Here is an 8,833-nt window from a genome sequence, read left to right as displayed (position 1 = left end):
ACTCGGCCGCCAGCGTGAACTCCTGCAGGCGGTAGTAGCAGTAGCCCAGCAGCGACAGGCCGGCGCGGCTCCTCGGGCTCCGCTGGAGCTCGCCGCCCAGCAGCTGCACGGCCTGGGCGTAGCGCGAATCGCGGATGAGCCGGTACACGACGGCAGTGAACTCCCCATCGGGGATCTGCGCGCTGCTCAGCGCGGCCATTACCGCCAAGCTGGTTGAGCTTGCTGGTTACCACGGCAACAAGCCCACCGGAAATGGAAAGGTCCTCGTCTTGAGGGTACTTTGTTTTGGTATAAGCTCAATGGGACTAAAAAGTCATCACTCAAATTAGCCTTTCAGTTACTAACTTTTTGTCTTGAAGGCTTTAGGCTGCTAAGGCCGTGCATCATGAAAGACCGAACGAACGCTTTCACGCATTTGAGTGACGAAAACTCCACTTCCCAGCATGCAGCACTGCAGTCGCGCCGCTCCCCAGAACGTGCCCGCGCTGCCTGCTGGGCGTTTAGTCTCGCGGGACGAGCACGAGTGAGGTTTGCTTGGTTCCGTTTGTGGCGTTTCGGTTTTTGGCATAGGAGAGGAAAATTTATGGTGAAATCCTTTGTTTTTCTTAGCTGTTTACGGTGTGCGATACATAGAAACAGTGTCGGTTCCTGTTTTGTGATTGTCAATTAGTGGGAAGGAAAAGTTGGAATATCTCCTTCGTGGTACGGTGAAAATTAGGTTTCTTTTTAAAAGCTATCCTTAGGGCATACTTTTCTGCAATGTAATATTGAGTGACCGAAAGTCTCTATTTTTGTTGTTTCCACAGGTGGCTTGGGATAGGTTCTGTGAATCTTATCTGGTACTGTGAGATCCTCAATTTTAGATTCAAGTGTCTCCAACCCCCCCCCCCGCCTTTCTTTTATAAACAAGTATTACTGAACAGATGGTGGAGTTTAAACTTGGACTCCTGCCCTGGCCCTCTAACTTTCACCCCAAAGAAGAGACCATTCTCTCTTAATCTACCTAGATCTCCACTGGTCTTTTTTTTTTTTTTTTTCCCAAAATGTTTATTTATTTTTGAGAGCACGAGTAGGGGAGGGAGAGAGAGAGACAGAGTGCGAAGGAGGTTCTAGGCTCTGACCTGTGAGTACAGAGGGGATATGGGTCTCACACACAGTAAGCTGAAGTCAGACACTTAACTGACTGAGCCATCCAGACCCCCCTCCACTGGTCTTCTATCATTTGCATTGGCCTGTTTAGTCCTGAAGATAAACAGTGTCCAAATCAAAGCAAGTCTTCTCACAAGTCGTTTATCATCCTCCTTTATAGTTTTGCTGGTCATGCATTTTTTCTATATAAATTTTAGACCCAACACCAGCCATGTTGTATGGCACTCTATTAGACCATTTATATACATTTTTTCTAATCTTAATAACTATTCTCATATTCTACACGTTACAAGTAAGGAGTCTGTGTACTGGAAAGTTTCACTTTATTTGCTTAAGACCACATAGCTTGGTAGTTAGCAGCTGTGCCAGGATAGCCAACATCTATTTTCAGTAGGAAATAGTGACTGATAAATAACTCATTCCATATATTCCCCTATAGATGAGTTTGTAAGAGCCAAGTGTTTAAGACCAAGTCGTTTAATGGAAGATACGTGTCTTTTTTCTCCATTCAGCCAACCAGCCAACCAACAACCAACCAACCAACGTGGTGTGGTCAGTAGAAATTTGAACTTCCAGATCTGAATTGCAGCTGTGAGCAGATGTTAGGAAGTAATTAGTGGGGGGTGGTATAGCTTCTAGTCATCTGGTCTATCTAGGCAGAGACATTTGTAGGTGTGTGATTGTTCAGAGCAGAAAACAACTGACTTTATGTACTCATTCAGTCTTCTCTCTTGCTGAGAAATTGGCAGAGCTGTGAACTTTTGAGTGAGAACAGAAAAGGAACTTGCACCGGATACCAAGAAAGGAACAAACTGCACACATTTCAGAGTGTTGAGTGGGCCTCTGGTCCATCTAAGGTACCCTGAGAACATAGCCAATGAGGATCATTCTAATTCTACTCTGACACTTCTTCAACCCAATATCTTGGTGCACCCTTTTAGGATCTTCAACTCCGCAGGTGGGTGAGTTGTCAGAGGCTGGTTAGTGCTGCTCAGTAACTGAGGGTTGGGTGCGGGAGGAACTTCCCCTATGGCTGCCTGACTACATTTGTCTCTTGGAAACTCAGGCTCACTATTTAAAGATCTTTATGTATGAACCGTTGCTTTGGGTAAATTACTGTTCAAACAAGGTAAAACAACAGAACTTAGAAATGAGAAGTTACCTTTTTATCTTTAGTCTGTCTTTTTTTTCAGAGTTGTATTTGTGTCATGAACGTGTTCACCGACAAATGGCTTCTTGGAAAAATGTATGAAAAGTAGAAGGACTGTCTGAGCTCCCCCAAATTTCTCAGACCCCTTCAGGCATCAGTTGGGGTCCCCTGTTTGTGTTAGTACTTATCTGTGAGTGTGGCAGCTGATGGGGGCAGGAGGGAGGCCGCTCTGTGTCTTCCCCGTTATTTCATGTGCTGCTGTTCCCGAGGCCTGGCTTGAAAAAAGCGGGACATTCGGCTTAGACAGATGGAGGGCAGGGTCATTTTCAAAATGGAATGAGTGCACAAATCACACTGTGAAATTGGCATGACCATCACTGCTGCTGTGATAGACGGACTTTTATTTAGTCTGTGATGGGCAGTTGGGGAATAGATTCGTTTGGAGGGAGGGGCGACCGTGAAAGGAGGCCCTTTAATTAATGGTAGAAATTCTGGAAAACAATAAATGTAGTGGAATATTGTAAAATGTCATAAAGGATCATTTGTTTCCAACAGAATCTTGAAAACTGGAGCATGTATTAAAAAGGAAATGTATCAGACCATTCCTAGCAATAAGAAAGCATTTGGTGGTTGCAATAAAATGATTTAGTGCCTTATTGAAAGAAACTGGGCTTTGAGAAAATGGTGTTGGACTCGATGGATTTTGCTGCAAAAAGAAAGGCATGTTTACTGTGTAGAAGAATTCCATTCAGGCAAAATGTGTAGGAGCTAAAAGCATGACATTTGGTTCTTCATATGCTTATGTTATGCCAAAGCATGAGATGATCAAATCCTATTCTATTTGTACGTATAATCTGTTTCACATTCTCTTGTAAAACAGTTGGTAGGTGTGATTTCTTATTTTCCCTTTAAATGTGATCATTTCCTGTTGGTAAACCGGTCATTTCTGAACATCCCAACTACCGCAGCTGTGGTCAGATAAAAGAAGACCTTTTGCAAAAAACATTTTCCAGTTGTTACTTCTTTTTCCCTCTTATATCAGGCCATTTTCTTCAGGATGGCCAGTTTCAGGGGCTCAGATGCTTTGCTTCCTCTCAACAGTAAACAGGGAAAAATAATAAATTATTACTAAATTGGTAATGTAATTGACTTTAAGGAGCATCTGTTCTATCTTTTAACACTTTTGGAAAGGTTGTATACCAAACTGACACTTGGGGATATTTATGCTCAGACGTTTAACCTCATTATGAACTCTTTTTGCTGTTGGTTTCAGCTCTATTAATATTTTAATTAGATTTCTTCCTTGGATATACCTTATTTTTTATCAAGTCACTTATATTTAGGTGCTTACAGTGTTGTTATCTGAATTAACTTACCAGGGAGAGCACAATAGCATTATCGTTTATAAATGGAATTAATAGGGAAGGCACAACTGTGGACACTGGCATTGAAAGAAAGCAGTCAACCACCCAGACAAAGAGCTACTCTAAGCCTCGTGTTTATGCAGTACTTTCTGTACCAGGACCAGGTCCTGCTTTGCCTCACTTCCCTCATTAATCCTCACAGCCCTTCTGTGAACTAGGTGACTCTTATTGTTGGCCCCGCTGGAACACCATGGACTGCAAAGCACAGAAAGCCGCCTGCGGTTGCTGCAGCCAGCCAGCGGGAGCTGGCAATTGCTTAAGCTGGCCAGTAGGGGCCACACTGCACCTCTTCCCTCTCTCCCCCTGGGCACCTCCTCTCCAGTCCTTTGAATTGGCTTTGGATCATTTGCTGCAGTTTGTTCTAATAGAACAGGCACAATGGTGTAAGAATTTTAAAGTTTAAGCACCGAAGCCGTTGTGTAATTGTACGGCGTCAGTGTGGCTGGCAGTCCTGCAGTGATGCGGTCCCCTGTGTAATTGCCCATGCAAATTCGAGTCTGTATGGGACACAGAAACCCACGTCCGGCTACAGATTCTTCTCCCCCAGAAAATGTTTAATAATTGGAAGAACCTTTTGTCATCTTTAAAATGCCCCATGGACAGGATGTCTCAGTATCCCTCTCATATGGGCAAACATCACAGATCAAGGTTAATGGGCTAAATTCACAATCAAAATTTAAATTGTAGGTAATCCGCTGCATGCTTTCTTCTTTCAGACTTTAAAATCACCCTTCTCAAGAGAAATAAAGATTATTCCAAAGGTTTAGTTAAAATTTAAGCATTTTATTAAAAACCAAGATATTTAGGTCTCTTAAAGCAGACTCTCAAACTCATGAATTAGTTGCTTGTGAAATTGCTTGCAATCTGTAAGGTAGTATTCTTACAATGAAACCTCAGCCTGGCAAATCTGCACAAAGCCAGTGACTTCAAACAATTCAACTGAAGATATATTTCCCTTCTTTTCTGTAAAACAATAGAAATTAGGAAGCAAATCTGGAGGGGATCCTTTTTAGATTACTGTATATCAAAATAAAATGGCAAAAGCAATTTTCCCCCATGGGAATGAGACTTAACAAAACCTCATCTCTTATTTCCATACTATGCCCTTACTTCCTCCTTCTCTCCCTTCTTACCTCTCTCCCTTTTTCTTCCCTCCCTTCCCCTCTCATCCCTCCCTCCGTCCTTTCCTCCCCTTCTCTCCCTCCCTTCCTTCCATCCTTTAATTCATGTAAACATGACTTAATATAAATCTAAAGAAAACAATTTGAGATTTTAATACACATATGTATGCATATAGAAAGTAAACACAAAAAAATGATGGAAGCATACTTTTATCACAGCAAATACTTCATTTGCATAATAAATATATTTCTGGACCAGTGTATACATTCAGCAACATTGGTATAGATATGCTGCACAGAAACAACTAATCTTTAGCTCTGTTGAGAGATGTGCCAAATATGCAAGAACATTCAAAATTAAATTAGGGAAGATGTAACCCCAAATTGCTAACTGAGGAGAAGGTAGTAACACAAACAATGTAAGCAGGACACCAGGCATTGCTGAACCGTGTGCTCATCGTGACATTCCCTGGGCACGCTTCATTTTGCTTCTGCCATCTCTGTGTTTTATTCTATTACTGCTCACTTATGAAACTTCTGAAATTCTGGCCTTCTTGTAGCCAGACTCAGCTTTACGTTTCCTGCTACATTTGAGTTTGGGGAGTTCTTGACAGAAGTGGCAGAACAGCTGTTTCTCAGACTGTTATTCTGAAGCAGACAATGAGACTTCACACTGGCATTGCCAGAAGTTTTTAGGGACCTAAATTAGGTTTTTTCCTGTTGTTTAATGAATTATCCTTGAGTTTTTAATTTTTTCTATCCGGACATTTTTCTTTGGATTTATATCTTCCCTAACATGTTTAGATTTCTGTCCTGCTTGAAGGGAGTTTTTCTCTACTATTACTGGGGGTGAGACTGTATTTTATATTTCTGCAATTCATTAAGACTCAGCAGGAGAAATGGATTTTAAAATGTACTGCAAAGTAAATTGAGCAGACTTTGTTTAATGACCTATGGTAAGTGGATAAAATATGATAAATTTTGATACATGAAAAAAGCAACTGGGTTCCTGTAGCACTAATATTAGATCATATGCTATTACACTATGAACAATTTTAAAGATCATTTCTAAACAAGTCCAATGTGTATGCAAATATAAAATACCTGGAAATGTATAGACATCTCAGATTTTAGAAATAAAAAACACATAAATTGACTTCTAAATTAAACCAATTGCCATTTATTGGCTATCTAGATATGAGATAATCTAAAGTTGTCCTTTATGAAGTAAAAGGGTATATTTTTAAAAAGCTGTACTGATGGCAATATCTTTCATAATCACTAGTGGCAGGCTCAGACATATCTGTGGTAGGGGTATTTTATGTCTACCTCATATATGTAACTTTTTATTTTGTCTTTAGAGAGAAGACCTCTTTAGGTTTGTTCCTATTGTATTTGAGAAGAGTAAGTAAGACAATTATATGGTAAATATTTTAAACTTTAAATGCAGGTTGGTCCTCTGGGGTAGAAATGAACTGAATAAAAGCCAGTGCTTTTATTTTACAGGTGGAAAACCCAAGAACTAGAGGGTCCCAAGAGAACAGATCAAACTGGTGGCCAATTCGGGGGCAGGGGCCCATCGACTATGCATCCTGTGGTGTCCTTTGTAGTTTGCACGCTATCTCTCCCAGCCAGGATCGCAAGCTACATTGTGGATTGTGCAGGTGTTGTCTCCATATTGACTGCTAAGAAAATAAATAGCATGTTGGAAAAAATATATCACGTGGAGAAGGTAGGATGAAGTCATTTCAGCCATTAATGCCAGGAGACCTGAGGAAGCAAACCTTGTCTGGTCAGCTGAAGGTTTTATAAGAAAGCTCACATTTCAAATGCCTGCTTCTAGTAGGAAACAACCATTAGTGATAAGGACTGAGAAAATGTCTCTTTATTGTAGGAAAGCAAAATATATAGATAATCATACATACCTCACAGTCTTGGAAAATCATGCGTTATTTAGCAAAAAAAAGGGCTTAAAAATATCTCAGATGCCCAAGTGTTCAGCCTCTCAGCCCGGGGGTCCCCAGGGTTGCACAGGGAGGGTGCTGCCGTCCTTTTCCACTGCCTCATGGGCTCCAAGGAACGGCCCCATGGCATTAGTCAGCAGTTTCTGAATTTTGACCCACAATAGGAAAGATACCTCAAGACAGGAAAAATAGATGGAGGCAATTACAAACAGCTACTTGATTGATGGTTGACATTGTCAGGGCTCCAGTGTATGGCAGATTGCAATGGTGTTGAACTCCCCTTGCTACAGTGGATGTTGCTATTGGCAACCGTGCAGTGAAGCCAATAAAAAGGCAAGAAAATGAGACGAAAACTCAACCTTAGTGGAAGCCGTAGGGTTTGTGCTATAAATTATGTTCCCCTTAGCAATGTGTAGCATCAACGTTCCTGGCGGCTCCAGTGCTCAGAGCTGTCTGCAGTCTCCATCCGACCCTGGGTCTCATTTTATCACAAAGCTCTAGATAGACTGGCATCCGTCTGTCTGGGCTGTTTGTTTATTTATTGTTGGGGAGGATAACACATGTGGGTTCATCTCTGCCTCACATGGACTGATTTCCAATTCCCCTTTGTGATAGAGACATGGTGTGGCACCCTAACAGGAACGCCTGCAGTGCTTCTGAGCTGCAGTCACAGGACCCTGCCTGGGGTCTGTCCCCAACTCCAGCGGCCCCCGCCCCCCCCCAACTTCCTTCCTCACCTGAAGGAGGGCAGACAGCTGGCCAGAGGCGATTTTCCTTTAGAGCAGAGCAGTTCAGAAAACTGGCTTAATAAAATCCATAAATCTGAGCAGCCTCCTCTTACCTGCTCTGTGAAGGCACTTTTTCCTGCACTCGTTTTTTTTTTCTCTAGAGTCTCCAATCTTCCCTGCAGAGACACTGTAAATGGTGACCAGGAACTTTTTTTTTTTTTTTTTTTTTAGATTCCCAGTCCCTCCTCTCTTTTGTCAAACCCCTCCCTGCTCAAATAGCTCTCTTTTCTAAGCAATTGATAACAGGATTCTGTATCCTCATTTTTGGGTTAGAAGCACCATTTTTCTTTGCATGGATTGATGTTTACCTGGCCTTGGGCAATTCTCTTACCATCTGCCTCAGTCTGTCTTTTCTTTTTTGGGTGTCTTTTGCTTCCCATCTTCAGCTTCCTTCCCCAGCCCCCCACCCCCACCTTTGCCTGGTTTATAATTTTCTTTGACTTTACTTCTTGCTGTGTGGGATCTTATGTCTTCCCTACAGATACCTGCTCTTCCCTCTCTTTGGTTTTGGGACCTTCATTTACCCATTCATGAAACATTTCTGGAATGTCTGCTATGTGCCACAGAAATAGTACTCTTTGTATAACTTGACCCCTATTTCCTCAATATTGAAGTAGTCAAGTTCATAATGGATATTGACCAGTAACATAAGAACAAAAATGATTTCTGAACTTTAGATTTTTCAGAGCTGGAATGAACTTCAATGTTCATCTAGTCCAGGGATCTCCAAACTCCTCGGAGATCCTTTACGGACCCACCATGTCTGTAATCAAAGAGAATTTGCAGGTTCTGGGTCCCCAACCTGGCATCAAACAAAATTTCAGCTCTCAGATGTTTTATATTTTGGAGATTCCTTGTAAGATTTATTTGAACAAAGAGTTCTAAGGTTAAAACACATTTGCGAATCATTTCCTAATGTAATTTCACTCAGCAAATGAGGAAACAGGCTGGGACAAGTTAGGTGTTTTGTCCAAAGTCACCTGGTGTCAAAGCCAGGGTTCTAAGTGTACCTTCCAGTCCAGGATTCTTTGGGCAGGTCAAACCATGTCCTCAGTCTCTCAGGTAAAATGAAGAGCAAAGCAGTTTTCTAGTCATTGTATTGATTTAAACCTAGCCTCCTAGAGTGTGTTTGTTCTCTGTCCAGACTGTTATTTTGTTGTTGTTGTTACTAATTTTTTTAATGTTTACTCATTTTTTAGAGAGAGAGAAAGAGAGAGCATGAGCATGGAGAGCAGAG

The 8,833-nt window shown here is 41.7% G+C and overlaps 2 long non-coding RNA genes across 6 annotated transcripts; one reads left to right on the top strand and one right to left on the bottom strand.

The window, feature by feature from the left end:
* The first annotated feature begins 514 nt into the window (after positions 1 to 514).
* Positions 515 to 8,833, top strand: LOC115287675. 5 transcript variants are annotated; one of them, XR_003906591.1, is made up of 6 exons: positions 515 to 702; positions 807 to 839; positions 1,662 to 1,701; positions 1,872 to 2,107; positions 6,351 to 6,576; positions 8,796 to 8,830. It is a non-coding gene; the product is annotated as an uncharacterized LOC115287675 (long non-coding RNA). The 5 variants fall into 5 exon arrangements; XR_003906590.1 differs by having other exon boundaries at positions 1,662 to 2,107; positions 6,351 to 6,508; positions 8,796 to 8,833; XR_003906592.1 differs by lacking the exon at positions 807 to 839.
* LOC115287679 lies at positions 4,486 to 8,005 on the bottom strand. Its single transcript, XR_003906598.1, has 2 exons — positions 6,770 to 8,005; positions 4,486 to 4,686 (listed from the first exon to the last, which is right to left on the bottom strand). It is a non-coding gene; the product is annotated as an uncharacterized LOC115287679 (long non-coding RNA).

This window comes from Suricata suricatta, chromosome 3, assembly GCF_006229205.1.
Source record: "Suricata suricatta isolate VVHF042 chromosome 3, meerkat_22Aug2017_6uvM2_HiC, whole genome shotgun sequence".
Taxonomy (NCBI): Eukaryota; Metazoa; Chordata; class Mammalia; order Carnivora; family Herpestidae; genus Suricata; species Suricata suricatta.
The sequence above is the reverse complement of the archived record's forward strand: the minus strand, read 5'-3'. Positions and strand labels throughout refer to the sequence as shown.